We start from the raw sequence: 19,106 nt of genomic DNA on the forward strand, positions 1-19,106 counted from the left end.
AGGCCTCTATCAAACATTCAAGTCCACTTAACACAGGAATGTCAGGAGTAGTTATCTATTTGTAAGCAAGACACACACAAAAGAGATATATACATGCATGCAGAGGAAACGAGATCAAATATAAAGACAGACTGTATGTCTATATGAAACTGCACACTGTATTTATTCACCTACTTTCCCCCAGTTAATTTGCTTCCTCCACACTGGGGTGTGGAACAGGGAGATGATGAACAACGCTCTTATATATGCTCATACATTTACTTTTTCTCCTTTAAAAAACAAACCTGCAAGAAGATATACAAAGAGCCAATAAGCATGTGAAAAGATGTTCAACATCCTTATTCATAAGGGAAATGCAAGTCAAAATCACAATGAGATACCACTTCACACTCATGAGGATGGCTATTATCAAAAAAGGAAAAATGACAGGTGCTGGTGAAGATGTAGAGAAATCAGAAGCCTCATGCACTGCTGGTAGTAATGTAAAATGGTGCAGCCTCTGTGAAAAGGTTTGGTGTTTCCTCAAAATATTAAACACAGAATCACCATATGATCCAGCTATTCCACTCCTAGGTATGTATCCCAAAGAAGCAAAACCAGAGACTCAAAAAGATACAGTAGTAGTATTCACAAAAGCCAAAAGGTGGAAAAAATCCAAGTGTCCATAAACAAAATATGGTATGTGTGCAATATGTATTATATGTTATTATTAAAATGAATATTATTCCATAAAAAGGAATGAAATTCTGATACATGCTACAACATGGATGAACTTGAAAACATTAAGTGAAATAAGCAAGACACAAAAGGACAAATATTGTATGATTCTACTTATATGAGGTACTTAGAATAGGCAATATAGAGACAGGGACTTCCCTGGTGGCACAGTGGGTAAGACTCCACGCTCCCAATGCAGGGGGCCCAGGTTCGATCCCTGGTCAGGGAACTAGGTCACACATGCATGCCGCCACTAAGAGTTTGCATGCCACAACTAAGGAGCCTGCCTGCCGCAACTAACACCCTGCAAAACCAGTCAACCAACCAACCAAATAAATAAATAAATATTTTTAAAAAATTTATAGACACAGAAAGTAGAATAGAGATTACCAGGGGCTGAGGGGAGCAGAGAATAGAGGGTGGTTGTTTAATGGATATAGAGTGTCTTTTTGGGAAATGAAAAAGTTCTGGAGTAGAGTGGTGATAACTGCACAACAATGTGAATGTACTTAATGCCACTGCACTGTACATTTAACCATGGTTCTCTCTTTAGCTCTCCTAACTTCCCCTTAATTGAGAATACCTTCTGTATTTCCAGTGCAATCCCAAAGTTCTGAGTCGAGCCTCCAGAAGTGATTATTGTATCAGTTCTTCGGGGACCAAAGACTCTGGGATGTCCAATCATGAAGACTGGGGAGGAAGGAGAATCCTAAATGGAGGTACCCCTTGATTGCTACAAATTATCTCCTCCTTTATTGTCTCTCTAAGATACATACAATGCTTTGGTAAACTCATTTTCCTTCTCAGTAATTAGTGAAGCAAAGCAAAGTTAATAGACCAAATTTACCATTACTCCTGTCACTAACCCTGTTTACTTGGATGAATTACTGTTCTTAAATAAGCAGGAGGCAAAGAGTTATATTAGCATTAAAACAAAACAAAAAAAGGTCTAGAAAATATCAGACCATCCAAATGCCAAGGGCTGAAAGACTAAGGGATCAACTTCCCCTACAATGGCATTGGAGCGACAGAAAAATTTGCAAAGCCCTGAGCTTGAAAACAAGAAAAGGTGTATCACTGAACTAGAAAACAGATGAGATCAGCCAGAAGGAGAGAACAAAGAAGAGCAAATTGCCTTCTAAACACCGACTGTAAGAACAGCTCTTCCAAAGGGAGCCTGGTCAGCATCACAAAGAGCAGAGAAATTAAGTAGAGCCCCACCTGGGGGACAGAGCAGAGGCTGTGTTCAGATCAGTTAGGCCAGGTAGGTTTCCCTCCCTCCCGAATGCACAAGGTGGCTCCCATTTTTTTCTATGAACATGTAAGAATTTTCTTTACTCCTGGGGTTCGGATGTATCACCAGAATATACGCATTATAAAACTTCTTTCCTTCATTCCTGCAGGGGCCTTAACATCCTGGTCCTTAAATGCTGAAGACAAGTCTTTGAGGATCTCAGGAAAGTTCCTACTAATATTTCTTTTCCTGCACTGTCTGTCCTCTGATTCTAGAAGTCTTATTAGACAGACTTTGGGCATCTTAGTTCTATCCTTCAGGTCTCCTAAACATGTTTCTGGGATAAATATTAGAATTACCTGAGGGAGATGCAAGAGGGAGGGGATCTGGGGATATATGTATGCATATAGCTGATTCACTTTGTTATACAGCAGAAACTAACACAACATTGTAAAGCAATTATACTCTAATAAAGATGTTAAAAAAAAACAAAACAATAAAGTACAGCAAAGAACCAAGGGAAAAAAAAAAAGAATTACCTGAGAAGCTTTAAAAAGCCACTGATGCCTGGACCCACTCCCAGAGAGTCTGGATTTAACTGGTCTGTGGTCAGGACATCAGTGTTTTTAAAAAGCATCTCAGATGATTCTAATGTGCACACAGGGTCCAGAAACCACCTCAATTCCATCTTTGCCTTTTTGCTCTATATTCTAAGAGATCTCCTTTGATGGAATTTCTAGATCACCATTTGGTTGTCAGCTATGCCCACTGTGTCATTTAATTTGTTCAAAGTATTTTTTAAAATACTTATTTCTATATACTCTCTTATTATCTGATTGCTCATTTTTTCTTAGCATGTTCTTACTTTATGGATGCAATTACCTTTCAAATATTTCTGAAGATTCTACTTAGAATAAAATGGGACATCTCCTATGAATAAGTATTTGGCTAAAAAGTTTTTTTTTTTTTTTTTTTTTTTTTTTTGCGGTATGCGGGCCTCTCACTGTTGTGGCCTCTCCCATTGCGGAGCACAGGCTCCGGATGCGCAGGCCTAGCGGCCATGGCTCACGGGCTTAGTTGCTCCACGGCATGTGGGATCTTCCCGGACCAGGGCACGAACCCGTGTCTCCTGCATCTGCAGGCGGATTCTCAACCACTGCGCCACCAGGGAAGCCCTAAAAAGTTTTTAAGGGAAAAAAAAAATGCTGATTTTATGTATCCCCTAGCATCTCCCAAAGGCACTGGGCAGTGGTAAAGGTTGAGAAGTTAAGAAATGGAAAGGAGAGAAAGGTAGCATACTGTGAGTGTAAAGTTAAGTATAAGGGGAATGTATAAGACGCAAAATGTGAGAATTTTGAGACTTTTACTAGGCTTACAAAGGGAAACAGTAAAATGCTTTGGTGGAAAGGGGAGTGGAGAGCAAAGGCTTAAGAACAAGAAAGAACTTGACAAGCTTAAATACACAGGGAACGAGTCACAGGGAAACAAAAAAAGTAATGATTCAAGAGTAGGAAGAACAAAGGCATAGATTTGTTCATCAATTAAACATTTATAGACTGCTTTTTTTTCTGAATTTTATTTTACTTTTTTATACAGCAGGTTCTTATTAGTTATCCGTTTTATACATATTAGTGTATACATGTCAATCCCAATCTCCCAATTCATCCCACCACCACCGCCCCCCCCACCACTTAAGTTACAGCTACATTAATATGGCTAAATAAAAGTATTCTAAAGCTTTTTCTCAAGAGGAATGTTTAAATAAAAATTAGCAAATTCATACTATAAAAATATTATGCTGTCTTTGAAAAGGATGAGATAAATCTAAAGAGAAACACTGAGCTAAGAGTCTAAACACCAAAAACATCAAAACAACTGAACTGAGAAAGGATTTTGTAGATGACCATCCACTAAAAAAGAATACCATTGTAATAAATGAAATGTATTGTTACAATGCATAGTGCCCAGTGATGATTTGGTTCCCCCGGCTGTAAACAAAACCAACATCACTTGAGGGTGTTACAAAGGGATAATACATGTGGTACAGACAATGTGGTATACCATAATTGCTTGCAGGAACCAACCATGTTTCCCAGTTATTTATAGATTTTGGTGTGTAGAATCATTTTAGAGCACTGGCTTACAATTATGCAAATATTACATGCCAAAATGTCTTTTTCATCATTGTTCTTCCTTAGAGTTAAGACAACTAAACTCTGGAAATATTAATATGGAACAGGCAAGATCTTAGCTATTCCAGATAAGCAAGCTTCTAATAATGATATGAAAGCTGGAACAACATCCAATATGGACTATTAAGCGAATGGCAAGCTGCAGAACAATTTGTAGTATGATCCTATTTTTAGGAAGAAAATGGTGTATATTTACATATATATACAAGAAAAATATATTTAACCACCGTTAAAACAATGTTACCTCTGGAGAATGAGATTTAGGAGTTTAAGAAGGGATTTTCACTTATAAAATTTTTTATCATTTAAATAGTTTAACACTAAGTATATATTACTTCCATGATCTTTTAAAAAAACTTAGGACAAAAAGATGAAAACACTTCATGGCTGCACTCATCAGGACTTATTCTTTCTTTCTTTCTTTTTTTTTTTTTTTTTTTTTTTCTGTGGTACGCGGGCCTCTCACTGCTGTGGCCTCTCCCATTGCGGAGCGCAGGCTCCGGACGCACAGGCTCAGCGGCCATGGCCCACGGGCCCAGCCGCTCCGCACCACGTGGGATCTTCCCGGACCAGGGCACGAACCCGTGTCCCCTGCATCGGCAGGTGGACTCTCAACCACTGCGCCACCAGGGAAGCCCAGGACTTATTCTTTCTGTTCAATTTAACTCAAACATTTTGGAGTGCCTCCTATGCAGAGGAAGCAAAATCTGGTTGACCAGAGTTCGTGCTTGTGAGACATCCAGAAGGTAGTCAGAGACAAGGCCTGCGCTCAGGAGAGAACTCTGGGGGACAGTACACGTTGGGGCGTGATCAGATTCTACATGGAATTAAGATAAAAGTACACTTGCAGTTACTGCTAAGAAAGTACAACAGTGGTTCTCAAACTTTTAACATCCCAGCCCCACTTTTGATTACTAGGTCTTGTGGCAGTACAGATGAAATAATTTCCATCTCCCTGGAACTTACATTCTGGGAAGGGTAAACACAGTAGGAGTGAGCCTCCATTCATGTTTTAATAGGAAAATTAAATTTCTACCTGTGCCACAGTAGTAGATTATTAACTTGAGTTGATTCATTAGGGTCAAACAGTTTGGTTCCAAGTCTACTGGTGATTTCTAAGAACAGGCCAGCAAGGTAACATATGGCAAAGGTCTGTAAACATGGTATAGACAGAGAATGTGTCCTATTCATTTTTGAACCCCCAACACCTAGTGTAAATGGATGGCACATAAGAGGCAGTTGATAAATGCAAATGAATTGTGATTTTCAAAAGCAACTGATATAAAGATGGTAAAATAGCAGACACTACAAGGAATCAGCACTGAAATATCATTACCAGTTGACTGTATTCTTTCTCTAAATCTACTCTGAAAAATATAATCTGGAGAATTACACCATACCTAAGTGTTCAACTATGAAAGAAAAAATAATATTCTGCTCTAATCAGGGGTGGTAATCAAGAAAACCCTAGCATAATTAATACATCCCTGAAGTGCACTGTAAGTATATGTCTATGCATACATACACATAACAGGTTTATCTTATTAATTATATCAGTTTGACTTAAACACGGGCAGTCAAAAACAGAGGACAACACCTAGCTGTCAATCTCTGAGTATACACTAAATAGCAACTGGAGGAAGAGACGGCTCAGAGAGCTGGACTGCAGAAGGAAGAAACCTAGGATAAAATTTTTGTATAGTACTGCATTCCTCTTATAGTTTCATTAAAGCATTATAACATAAATTAAGCAGGTTTAAAACATGGCTTCACTCTGTTTCCCAAGGTCCATTATATGTCCAAGAGTAAAACTGCACAAGAATAAACTGCATTTTGAGTCTGTGATCAAATCCTTAAATACAGAAGGAAAAAAACACTTGGCCACCTTAAATCCCTCCACAAAAGTATGGAAGGAGGACAGGGACTGAGGAGAGAGAAGGGAAAGAGTGCTGCTCTCAAGTTTGACAACCAGAGCCTCTGCCTGGGCACTGGGTTTTGAGAACAAGGGGATGTTCCGTAACAGGAGAGACTCCTGTTTGGGGAGAAGTCTGGGGGGAAACAGAAGCTATAAGGCTGTAACACATCCTAGGCAGGAAGAAATAAGGAAAATTTATTTTTGATGTGACCCTGCCATCTCCCAAACCTCTCCATTCTGAGTTGGTACCTCCTGTGCATGCAGATCTAGTTATTGAACAGTGAAGTTTGTTAATATGACTTATTCCTTCTCCTCAGGGCCAGGGTGGGTTTGGGTTAGGACCTTCCAAAGTGACAAATTAATCTCATAAATTAATCCTGTCAACTAGATAAAGATTTGTCTACCTCCCTAAGTAAACACCCTTTTTGGAATGACTCATATATTCCATGTTTCCAGAACAAATTTCTAATTAAAGGGTATATATGATAGAGGATTGAACTGTGCCTAAATTTAAACTCAAATCTCTTTGGCCCTCACTCAGTTTCTCCATCTGTAAATTTCAGGGGGTTAAGGTTTATTCCAACTCTAATATTTAATATTTAGAATTACTTTTTAATGAATAAGTACATATTTTACCTTATAGGACAATGAAGTTTGATATGTGGAAGGGAAAACAATTCCCAAGGAACGGAAAAAGTTATTCTGGTATCAGAGTTCACTTTCTACTGTAACCCTCTGGCAAAACATTATTCTGAGGTTTATCCCCTTAGATATTTTCTACAGCTGCCACAATTGTCACCAACGTAATGGCTTAAACAATACGCACTTATTATGTTACAGTTCTGGAGGGCAGAAGTCAGAAATGGGTCTCACTGGGCTAAAATCAAGGTGTTAGCAGGGCTGCATTCCTTCTGGAGGCTCTAGGAGAGAATTTCCTTTTTTCCAGACTCTAGAGGCTGTCCACGTTCCTAGGCTCATGGCCCCCCTTCCTCCATTTTCAAAGCCAGCAATATTGTATCTCTCTGATCATTCCTCTGGCCACAGAAGGGAAAGTTCCCCTGCTTTCTCAAATTTCTTAAGAATCCCTGTGATTATGTTGGGCTCATCTGGATAATCCAGGATAATTTCCCCACCTCAAAGTCTTTAACCTTGATCATATCTGCAAAGTCCCTTCTACTCTGTAAGGTAACATATTAACAAATTTCAGGGATTAGGATGTGGGCGTCTTTGAAGGGGCCATTATTCAATACTATCTACCATAGATACCTAGTCATCCAAACAATATCATAAGAATTTCTCCCAAGGCTAGAATTCTGTTGACTTCCTCCATTTTATACTTAGGGCTCTTTCAACATTCTTTCCCCTCTCTCCTCTTATTTATCATCCAGTTGGATTACAGTGTTCTAATATGACAATACAATTAAATCTAACATTTGATCATTATTATTCTAAAAAATTCTTCAGAATTTCAGAAAGCACAAATTGGAACATTTATTCAGTTCCTCGATTTTGTAATAAGTTAAAATTATAAGTAAACTTGATATATACAATACAGGTTTTCCCACCTCATCAAATCCCATTTGGTCATTGTATTTTATCTTTTTATATGCTGTTGGAGTCAATTTGCTAAAATTTTGTTAAGAATTTTGCAACTATGTTCATGAGGGATATTGGTCTGTAACTTTCTTTTCTTGCAATGTATTTGGTTTTAGTATCAAGGCAATACCATTGTCATGGAATGAGTTAAGTATTCCCTCCATGAATTTTATGGAAGAATTTGCATAAACTTGGTATTATGACTTCCCTAAATATTTGCTAGAATTCATCAGGGAAGTCATCTGGGCCCAGAGTTTTCTTTGGGGAAATTCAATTCTTTAATAGATATAAGACTACTCAGGCTATTCATATCGTCTTGAGTGGGCATCGGTATCTTGCGTCTTCCAAAGAATCTCCCCACTTCATCTAAGAGTCTAATGTATTGATATAAAGTAATTCATATCATTCTTTTATGTATCATTTTTAAGACTATAGTATCTGCAGCTCTGTTGACTCTTTCATTCCTGATATTGATAACTTGTGTCTTCTCTTTTTCCTGATCCAACAGGATAAAGGTTTATCAGTTTTATTGGTCTTCTCAAAGAACCAGCTTTTGATTTCATTAGCTTTCTCTACTGTTTTTCTACTTCATGGTTTCGGCTTTTATCTTTAACTCATTTCTTCTGCTTACTATGGGTTTAATTTTCTCTTTTTTTTCTAGTTTCTTAAGGTAGAAGCTGAGGACAATGATGTGCAATCTTACCTTTTCTCTAATATAGGTATTTAGTGAATTTTCCCCTGGACATTACATTAGCTACCTCTCACAAATTTTGAAATGTTGCGTTTTCAATCAGTACAAAATACTTTCTAAATTAATCTTTGATTTTTTTTTTTATCCTTTGACCCATGAGTTTCTTAAAAGTATGATTCTAAATATTTAGGGGTTTTCCAGGTATCTTTCTGTTACTGATTTTAAATTAAATTCCCTTTCAGTCAGATGACATACTTTTTATGATTTAAGTAATTTTAAATTTATTGATACTATTTTATAGACCAAAATGTAACCTATATTAGTAAATGTTCTTTGTGCAATTGAACAATAAGTGTATTATGCTGTATTGGGTAGAATGTCATATAAATGTCAATTAGATCAACTGGTTGATAATCTTTAACTCTTCTAAATCATTACTAAGTTTTTGTCTACTTGTTCAATCAGTTATTGAGAAGGTATTGAAATCTCCAACTATAACTGTGGATCTATTTCTCCTTTCAGTTCTATTAATTTCTGGTTCATGTATTTCTAAACTCTGTTATTAGGTACAATACATATTTAGTACTATTAATTCAACTTGATGAACTGACCACTTTATCTTATGAAATGACTCTCTTTCTTTTTTTTTTTTTTTTTTGTGTGGTACACGGGCCTCTCCCGTTGTGGAGCGCAGGCTCAGCGGCCATGGCCCACGGGCGCAGCCGCTCCGCGGCTCGTGGGATCCTCCCGGACCGGGGCACGAACCCGTGTCCCCTGCATCGGCAGGCAGACTCTCAACCACTGCGCCACCAGGGAAGCCCAAGGCCTATTTTTAAGCTTTGTTAGAAGGGATCACAGCAGTCTATAGTTTAGGTCTACATTTGCACCACTGCTGGAGCAATACCCTCTGAGTACTCTACCCAGTGTTCTGTGACTTACGAGGTTTTTTCCTCTGGCTGGTGGGAACACAAACTATTTTTAACCCTGAAAAAGAATCAGGGATTATCCCCTCTACTCCTTTTGGGTGGTTCCTGGCTTCAGGTAGCTTCCATACAACCTAAGTACTAATCATTACTCATACGAAGACTTAAGGGAGACTGTCTGCAGACCTTTGGAGTTTCCTCCTTGTGCAGCTCTCTCTTCTCCAAACTATAGCCTTCTTGGCCTCCAGCCCTGTCTCCTCAACTAGGGAGACATGGGCTCCGCCTGGGATTCCCCTCCTTATGCAGCCTAGAAACTCTCTCCAGGCAGTAAACAAGGATAATTGTAGGGTTCATCTGTTTGTTTCTGCCTTCTTGGGAATCATTGTCCTGTGCTGCCAGTTGGTCAGTGTTCGAAACTTCATATAGTATTTCTGGGGTTTTTGTTTGTTTGTTTGTTTGTTATGTGATTGCAGCCAAGAGAGTAAATCCAATCTCTGTTATTCCACGTTGGCCAGAAGCACAAGCCCACAAGTGTATTTTTAAGCCAGAAAAAGGGAGACACAGTAAAAAGACACAAGTACTATGAATGGAATTTCAAGTGGCAAGAAAATATCTTATAAAATAAACATTATTTAGAACTAATTTTGACAGTCTGAAATTTGAAGGATATCGTTTTTCCACGACAATACAAAAGTCAAAGCCTGTAACTGACAGTAAGACATCTCTCTCCTAAAATGGCAGGTACTTGATCTTAAGACAGCAGTCAAAACTATGGTTCTGTGCATATTTCTGGAAATTTGGATAATTGTGGTATCTCATTTTTTCTTTAATCTATGTAAGAAAATGATAAGTTTAAGCCTTATAAAAATAAAAACATTATGATTTTACATTTCTAAATGCCATTAATAAATATACCACAATTTTTAAAAATCTGAGTTAAAAACTGTTTTCCCCTTCCTTTGATTAATTCAACTAAAAAAATACATTGTTAATCATCTTAATACTTCAAAGTCATAATGCTACAAAAAAGTTGGCTTGTGGTTGACACTGGTATTAACAATCTTTAGCAGGTCTATAAAACTTGCTTTTGTTTTGGAACAAACCTCAAATGGACACCTATTATATGCAAAAAATAATAATAAACTGAGATTTTAACACTGCTTCAACTGGAAAGAAAGTCCCCAAACTTTAGAACATGCACACTCTGTAGTGGTACTTACAAACAACATAGGAAGAGCAGGCTGTCACCAAGTCACATGGCTTGTTTCTCTGTGTGTCTATTTAAACTTTTAACTACGCCTAGCACCACCTGCAGATCTCTGCCCTCAGCATATGATTTCATAAGAAAACAACATATACAGCTGCAAAGAAATTGATAGAACACAACAAGGGCAGAGAAGGCCATAAAGAGCTCTGCTTGGATGACTCCCCCCCACCCCAAAATCACCTTCCATCAAAGTGACTTCTGTGGCTCAGACTGCATTATCTGGGTCCTTGCCCTCATGCTACTCAATCACAATTCTTTCCATTTCTCAATGGCAATTATACAGACTAGCCAGATTCCAAAAATTTCACCTAATGTTCTGAGGAAAGTCTTAGCGTGTGAGGGAGGGCTTTTAATGGAGAGTGAGAAGGTGAAAAAGAAACTGAAGGAAACTGGCGACAGAAAGGAGCATTCATGGAGCTGAGTGTTAAATCTGAGACTGGCTCATTCTAACCATAACGTTATGCCCCAGCTCTTCACTTTCATACATTCTTCCTGGAAAGTTAGGTAACTCTGGTTTTTAGCTACAGAGCTAAGAGCTGCCTCTTCAGTTAAAAAAAATAGTATTCTATTAGCCAAGACTTAAAATTTTAAAATTATAAATATAATATAGTTATATATTACAGAAAGTTTGAGAAATAAAGAAAGGAGAAAAGAATTCACCATAATCCCAACATTAAAATTCAGGAGGCCTTTTTTAAAAACAGACTTTATTTTAAAGAGCAGTTATAGGTTCACAGCAAACAGAATAAAATAGCCAAAACAACGTTGAAAAGAACAAAGTTGGGAGGACTCACGTCATGGTTCTAAAACTTACTACAAAGTGACAGTAATCAAGATAGTGTGGCACTAGGATGAGGACAGACACATAGATCAATGGAATAGAATTGAGAGCTGATAAATAAACTCTTACACTTATGGACAACTGATATTTGAAAAAGGTGCCAAGACAATTCAATGGGAGAAAGAACAGCCTTTTCAACAAATGGTGCTGGATCTCCATATGCAAAAGATCACAAAGTTGGACACCCTACCTCACACAATATACAAAAAGGAACTCAAAAAGGACCAAAGACCTCAGTGTAAGAGTGAAAACTACCAAACTCTTAGAAGAAAACATGGGGTAAATCTTCATTGACCTTGGATTAGGCAATGTTTCTTATGTGAAACTGAAAGCAATTTTTAAAAATTGATAAATTAGACTTCATGAAAATTAAAAACTTTTGTGCTACAACAGACACCATCAAGAAAGTGAAAACACAACACAACAGGATGGGAGAAAAATTTTGCAAATCATGTATCTGATAATGAGATTGTATCTAGAATATACTAAGAACACCTTTAACTCAATAACAGAAAATAACTCAGTTAAAAAAGGGGCAAAGGATTCAAACAGACATTTCTCCAAATAAGATTTACAAATGGCCAATAAGCACATGAAAAGATGCTCAACATCATTAGTCATTAGGGAAATGCAGATCAAAACCACAGTGCAATACTACTCCATACCCACTAGGATGGCTATTAGCAAAGAGACAGATAATAACAAGTATTGACAAAGATGTGGAGAAGGTGAAACCCTCATGCGTTGCTAGTGGAAAGGTAAAATGATACAGCTGCTTTGGAAAACAGTCTGGCAGTTCCTCTAAAAGTTAAACAGTATCATTTGATCAACAATTCCAAGAAAAATGAAAACATGTCCACACAAAAACTTGTACATGAATGTTCATAACAGCATTATTCATAACAGCTAAAGAGTAGAAACAACCCAAATGTTCATTAGTTAATGATGGATAAACAAAATGTGGTATATCCACACAGTGGAATATTATTCAGCAATGAAAAGCAATGAAGTACTAATAACATGCTACAACATGAACCATGAAATATTATGCTAAATGAAAGCCAGACACAAAATGCCATATTTTGTACAATTCCATTTATATGAAATGTCCAGAACAGGCAAATCTATAGCGACAGAAAATAGACTGGTGATCTTCTAGGGCAATGGGGATATAGAGAGTGACTGCTAACAGGTATGAGATTTCTTTGGGGGTGATAAAGTGTTCTGAAGTGGGATAATGGTAATAGTTGTATAACTCTGAATATACTGGAAACCACTGACTTGTACACTTTAAAAGGGGTGAATATTATGCTATGTGAATTTTATTTCAATAAATCTATTCTATTATCCAGCTTTCTATTATTCTATCAAATGGATGGACCATAATTAATGATATACATTGCTTCCAACTTATCTATTCTACGTAACACTGCTGTGAACAGTTTTGTGCCTAGGCTTTTACCATATCATATAATTAAGGGTATGAATTCTGTTAGTAGGAATCTTGGCTTGACAACATAGCAGCTGTACGATCTCAGGCAAGTCAGTTAACTTCTTTGTGCCTCAATTTCCCCATATATGACATGAGGTTAACAGTATTCACACCTCTTGGAATTCTGAGAATTAAATTAAGTGACGCAGGTAAAGGGCTCCGCATGGTGCCTGTCACATAGTAAACTGTCAACATTAGTGGTAGAGGTAGCTATTATAATTGTTATTCTAGTTTGTGCTATTTTCTGAAGATGACTTCCAGAAGTGATATCACCACCTCAAAAAACACGGACATTTATATGCCTGAATACATTGTGCCAAACTACATTTCAAAAGGGGTGCACCAGTTTTTGGCACTAGTAGCAAATATATGAGAGAACCAGAGTAATCATGCCATCATCAACATGATGTTATAATAAATTTGTTTTGTTAATTTAATAGGCATCTCACTTTAATTGTTCATTTTTGCTGCTTTTGGTCCTTAGCAGCTTGAAACCCAATAGTTTTCTAATTATCATATGAATCCTGCATACCTGGAGCATCTACTGAACGTGAAATCTGTACAAGACCCTATACTGGGGGCTACAATGGAAACTGAAAATGAGTAAGTCCAAGGATTTTGTGTGAGGTAAGGCAAAGAAACATTTTAATTCAAGGTAACTATGATTACTTATAACTGAGCTATGAAGTATTTATGAGGGTAGGGAAAGATAGCAGTTTATAAAGTAGAGAAAAGACGGCAGTGTTTGAGCTGGTTCTTGAAGGGTGGGCATAATTTCAACCGGCAAGGGTGTGGCAAGAGTAAAATCAAGGCTGGTAAAAGAACACAGCACATTCCAAGACTATGCGGCTTGAGTACAAAGTGGCTAGGGGAGGGAATGGTGACAGAACAAGGTACAGGGTGCTCTGGGAACACAAAGAGGACCCTCTAAAACAGAGCCAATGACCATGGGAGCTAAGGAGGAGAGTTTCTCCCAAGGCAAACAGCATGCAGAAAAACACAAAGACACAAATCATCGTGACCCATGCAGGGAACTGCACGTAATCCAATTTAGCTAAAGTGAAGTGTACATGTGGGAAGGAGGCCGATGATGCTAAATAAATAGGCAGAGGCCTGACTGTGAAGGACCCTGTGTGCCAGAATAAGGCATTTGAACTTTATTCCAAAGGAAATAGAGAACTGGAGCATTTTAAAGAAAAGAAGTGACAATCAGACTGACTTCAAAAAAATTTTTCTCTGGCAATCCTCCAAGAGCTTCCCATCTCACACAGAATAAAATCCAGTCCTTCTTATGCTTAAAACCCCACATGCCGGTCAGTGGCTATCTCTGAAATTATTTCCTATTGCTCCTCCTCTCACTCACTCTGCTTTTGTGACACTGGCTTTCTTGCTGCACCCTTCAATATATCCCTACTCAGGGCTTCTGCACTTGCTGTCCCCTCTGCCTGGAACTCTTGCCCCAAACAGCTGCACAGTTTGCTCCCTCACTTCCGTCAGGTCTCTGTTCAAACACTTTCTTATCAGAAAGGCCCTCCCTATTACCCAATATAAAAGAGCAAGAGGGCTTCCCTGGTGGCGCAGTGGTTGAGAGTCCACCTGCTGATGCAGGGGACACGGGTTCGTGCCCCGGTCCGGGAAGATCACACATGCCGCAGAGCGGCTAGGCCCGTAAGCTATGGCCGCTGAGCCTGCGTGTCTGGAGCCTGTGCTCTGCAACAGGAGAGGCCACAACAGAGAGAGGCCCACGTACTGAAAAAAAAAAAAAAAAAAAAAGCAGAAACAATGGCAATCAATCCTACAATTTTTTCCCCTCCACTTACCACCTGGCACATGTATTTATCTGTAAGTTTCCCGTCTCTCTTTACTAGAATATAAGTTCCAGGATGGATCCTCTTAATTACCCTGATATAGGAACTGTTATTAGCGTTTCCAGATGGTGAAATTCAGGTGCATAATATTGCTAGTGCACAGTGGAACGAGGCAGAATGACTCCTGAGCCTGCACTCGAACCATTTCACACACTGACTCAAGTGAAGTTGCAGGTTCCTGGCTTTGATTCTAGATTATTTCCAGCAAATAGGCTTCATACAGACAAGCACCAAGATAGTGTACTCTAAATTCATACTATGTTCTTCTAAAAAGATATGCATTCTTATAATTTGTTATTAGCCAAGTTTCAATTGCCAGGAAACATTTTTTAAATGATCAGTTAAAATGCACAAGGTATCTGGACTTTTATCTATTCAACTATAAGCTGTACTTTTTCTTGTTTTAGACCCACAGATATTAAAAGAAGATGAAAAGATTTTATGAAACCAGAAGGAACATAGCACATGACACCAAAACTACTTTTCCAAGAGCTTTTTTCAAGTATAATAGTCAACTTTAGGAATAAAACTAACTCCATCTTTAAAATATTCACACCCAAATTTTCTGAGGTATTACACCAAAGAAAGAACATGGTGGTTACCTGGAAAACATCCAGTAAATACAGAATCATATGTACAGAAAAAGAGTGAAGGTGAGATCCCAGTAACATTGCTCCCGATTCTTTTCCTACTCCTCAGATTACCTACTTCTTCTTTCCTTGATTACTCTTTCATCCCATCTCCTATTATTGCAAGTATCTCTTTTCAAAATGCAGTTTTCAATCAACAGCTTTTCCTGTCAACCACTTCATACCAGAACTCATCCACTCTTAATTTCAAATATGGCCTCTATTAAGATAACTTCCAGATCTAGTTATAATTTCTCCCTCTTCCTTTCTCCTGTTTTTAATCTCTCCCAAATTGCCTGGCTATAGATACTCAATACTTCAGGACACTTTTATGTCCCTATTTTTTAAAGAAAATTCACTTTTTCAAAATTGGCTCCTTCTCCATTTACTTTATCATCTCTATTGTCTGGCTATTCTCCTACAACTTTAATTTTTCTCCATTTAATCAACAGGACCTGCCAACTGTTCATTGTGTTTCCTATTATCTTACTTTCCAATTCCATAGCTATCACCACATTCTGGGTTTTCTTCCTTTCCTTCCTGAGTCACCACAGCCCTCCAGCTGACCTGCCTACCTCCAGCCTACTCCCTTCTATTCATTCTGTACATACTGCCAGTAAACCTCTCTCACATGGTACACACCCCAGTTCAAGGACTTAAAATAGCTCCCCAGCATAATAAAACTAAACTTCTCAAATCAGCACTCAGGGCCTTCCACCCCTTCAGACTGTCACTCATGAATGTTTAGCTTAAACATACTAAGGAGACAAAACCCTAGAAAACAAACAACTTGATCTTCCACATCTGGATCAGTGCAATGCACACTATAGGTCTGAAGAGAGTACAGTCCACCACCTTTCACTTGACTTCAACTACTTATGTCAGGCAGTGGGAATATATGACTTAATCCATCATCTTCTGACAACTCAAATTACCATAAGGATTCATCTTCAAAAGCTGAACCCTTGTAATCCACAAAATGAAAGTATGTAGTTATTAAAAAATAACACCACATATCCTTAAATGAGAGTGAAAAGTAGTATACTATCTTTAAGGGTGAATTTTCCAACATCTATAAAAAGTGTAAGTGTAAATATCCTTTAGCCCAGCAGTAGCACTTCCGGGAAATTACCTATAGATATTCTCACAGAAGAAAACAAAATTATATGTGGAAGGAATATTAAACACAACATTGTTGTAATGGTTAAAAAAAAGGGGGGGGAACAATCGAAATTTCCTTAATTGACTATTATTATACATCTCCACAATGGAATATTATGCAGCAATTAAAAATAAAGAAGCAGGGGGCTTCCCTGGTGGCGCAGTGGTTGAGAGTCTGCCTGTCAATGCAGGGGATATGGGTTTGTGCCCCGGTCCAGGAAGATCCTACATGTCGCAGAGCAGCTAGGGCCGTGAGCCATGGCCTCTGAGCCTGTGCATCCGGAGCCTGTGTTCCACAACGGGAGATGCCACAACAGTGAGAGGCTCGCATACCAAAAAAAATAAAAAATAAAAAAATAAAGAAGCAGGACTTCCCTGGTGGCGCAGTGTTTAAGAATACACCTGCCAACACAGGGGACATGGGTCCCCTGGTCCAGGAAGATCCCACATGACACGAAGCAACTAAGCCCATGTGCCACAACTACTGAACCTGCGCTCCAGAGCCCGCGAGCCACAACTACTGAAGCCTGTGCACCTACAGCTCACGCTCCATAACAAGAGAAGCCACTGCAGTGAGAAGCTCATGCACCGCAACAAAGAGTAAAAGCCCCACTCACCGCAACTAGAGAAAGACCACACACAGCAACAAAGACCCAACACAGCCCAAAATTAATAAATAAAAAATTTAAAAATAAAAAAATAAAGAAGCAGTTATATATGAATTGATAGGGAAAGATGTTTAAGAATGGCATGAAGGTGGAAAAAGCAAGTTATACAACAGTGTGAATTACTATTCTATTTGTATGACGAAAATGCATATACTTTTGTAAATGCAAGAAAATAACTAGAAAAAATATAATAGTAGCAAATTCTGGAGAATGGGATTCAGGCGAAGAAACAAGGGATTTTTACTTTTTGTACTGTGTGTGTGCACATGTACGTACACACATACGTATCTTTTTTAAAAAATAATCAATTTATTCAATTTTCATTTTTAAAAAAGGGCAGAGCACAGCAAAGACTCTTAACTTCAGATGAATATAATTGATCTTGATTATCCACAGTGCAGGAAATATGAGTACTCAAAGTGCTTAATGAGAAACTCATCCATTCATTCAGCAACTATTTATGGAACACTTCCTATGTGTCAGGCATTGTGCCTGATGATACTGCCATAACCATGAACAAGACAGACCTAGTCCCTGCTCCATTTTTCTTGTTTCCCCTGTAAGAACCACTCTGACTTCCAGGTCTGTGTTCTCATTATGCCTATTGTGCCTACGGTTTCCCATAAAATAGATACAAATTAATAGAATAATTACATCAAACAAAAACAAAGGCTTTAAATGTTATTAACTATTTCCTTCATAATTAATTTTAAAAGTTAACAGAAACACAATTTGTGAAAGAACAACTGAACAAGGACCATTTCAAATAAACAAAATTTTAAAAGTAATTTAGATGTTAAATGAAATTTAAGGGAAATTAGCTAAGAAAACTCAAAAGAAAAAAACATTATAGGAAGTTTTTATTTTCCTCATTGATTTATATTTACTTACTAAATTCTTCTACAATAACCATGTACTATACAATAAGAAGGAAGTAAAAATTGTTCTTAAAAAGAACCTTCTGTTGCACCAACAGATAGCTACTGCCTAAAGTCCAACCCCCTAACCCATTATACCAGGCCCTTTATGGTCTGGCCTTGTAGAGACTCCTTGTTTTGTCAGCCCAGAGCCCATTGCACCCTCTGATGCAAACAGCATTCTGGGACTTTCCACTGGGGAATCACTGCTCCTCACCTCCTGGGGTGGGCCCAATCCCCAGTCTCTGCCATTCAGAGCTTTTTATCCCCTTGGCCACCCCAACAGTTCAGAGGTGAACACATGACCCTAACAGATTCAAATCCAAATCAATCCCGAAAAGAGGCTAATTTTAATGAGGCTATTAAAATGATTATAAGTGCTGACATATAATACAGCTAAATTTCCTAAAAGAACTTTGTAATAAATAGAATTCTCATTTAATGTGGTCCTTGAATATTCTGTGTGACTATAACTTCAAATCACAAAACTGGCAGTGAAAACAGTCATAACTGATCGCTTTTGTTGAAACAGAACAGCAACAAAAATACATTAGAAAATTCCCATTTCTAAAAAGCTATTAAAACTTGATGCTGTCTCAAAGAATGCTGAAACCATATAAATCACATCCTGTTAAAATAGCTAAGTATAGAAACAGTGAGAAAATACAGGTTACGCAGCATATATGTTAATCACTTATCCTCTGACAGAAATCTTTTTTTTTTTTTTTTTTTTTTGCGGTACACGGGCCTCTCACTGTTGTGGCCTCTTCTGCTGCGGAGCACAGGCTCCGGACGCGCAGGCTCAGCGGCCATGGCTCACGGGCCTAACCGCTCCGCGGCACGTGGGATCTTTCCAGACCAGGGCACGAACCCGGGTCCCCTGCATCGGCAGGCGGACTCTCAACCACTGCTCCACCAGGGAAGCCCTGACAGAAATCTTTTAAACAACGTCAAAAATAAAGCTCCTACAGGTAGTATTTCATAAGGCACCTAAA

At 38.2% G+C, this 19,106-nt stretch overlaps 1 protein-coding gene across 17 annotated transcripts in view; it reads right to left on the bottom strand.

The window, feature by feature from the left end:
- FKBP5 (FKBP prolyl isomerase 5) overlaps nucleotides 1-19,106 on the bottom strand; it is a 98,275-nt gene that overhangs the window by 63,084 nt on the left and 16,085 nt on the right. For 4 of the 17 annotated variants that reach the window (XM_067006074.1, XM_067006072.1, XM_067006076.1 and 1 more), the window contains one exon: nucleotides 175-284. The exons of 8 other annotated variants lie outside the window; for them this stretch is intronic. The gene's annotated coding sequence lies outside the window, so the exon portion shown is untranslated. Of the gene's footprint in view, nucleotides 1-170; nucleotides 285-1,300; nucleotides 1,403-19,106 lie in introns of those variants that run through there. 5 more of the 17 variants (XM_067006075.1, XM_067006073.1, XM_067006082.1 and 2 more) reach the window with 3 other exon arrangements.

The sequence above is a fragment of the Kogia breviceps genome, chromosome 10, assembly GCF_026419965.1.
Source record: "Kogia breviceps isolate mKogBre1 chromosome 10, mKogBre1 haplotype 1, whole genome shotgun sequence".
NCBI classification, from domain to species: Eukaryota; Metazoa; Chordata; class Mammalia; order Artiodactyla; family Physeteridae; genus Kogia; species Kogia breviceps.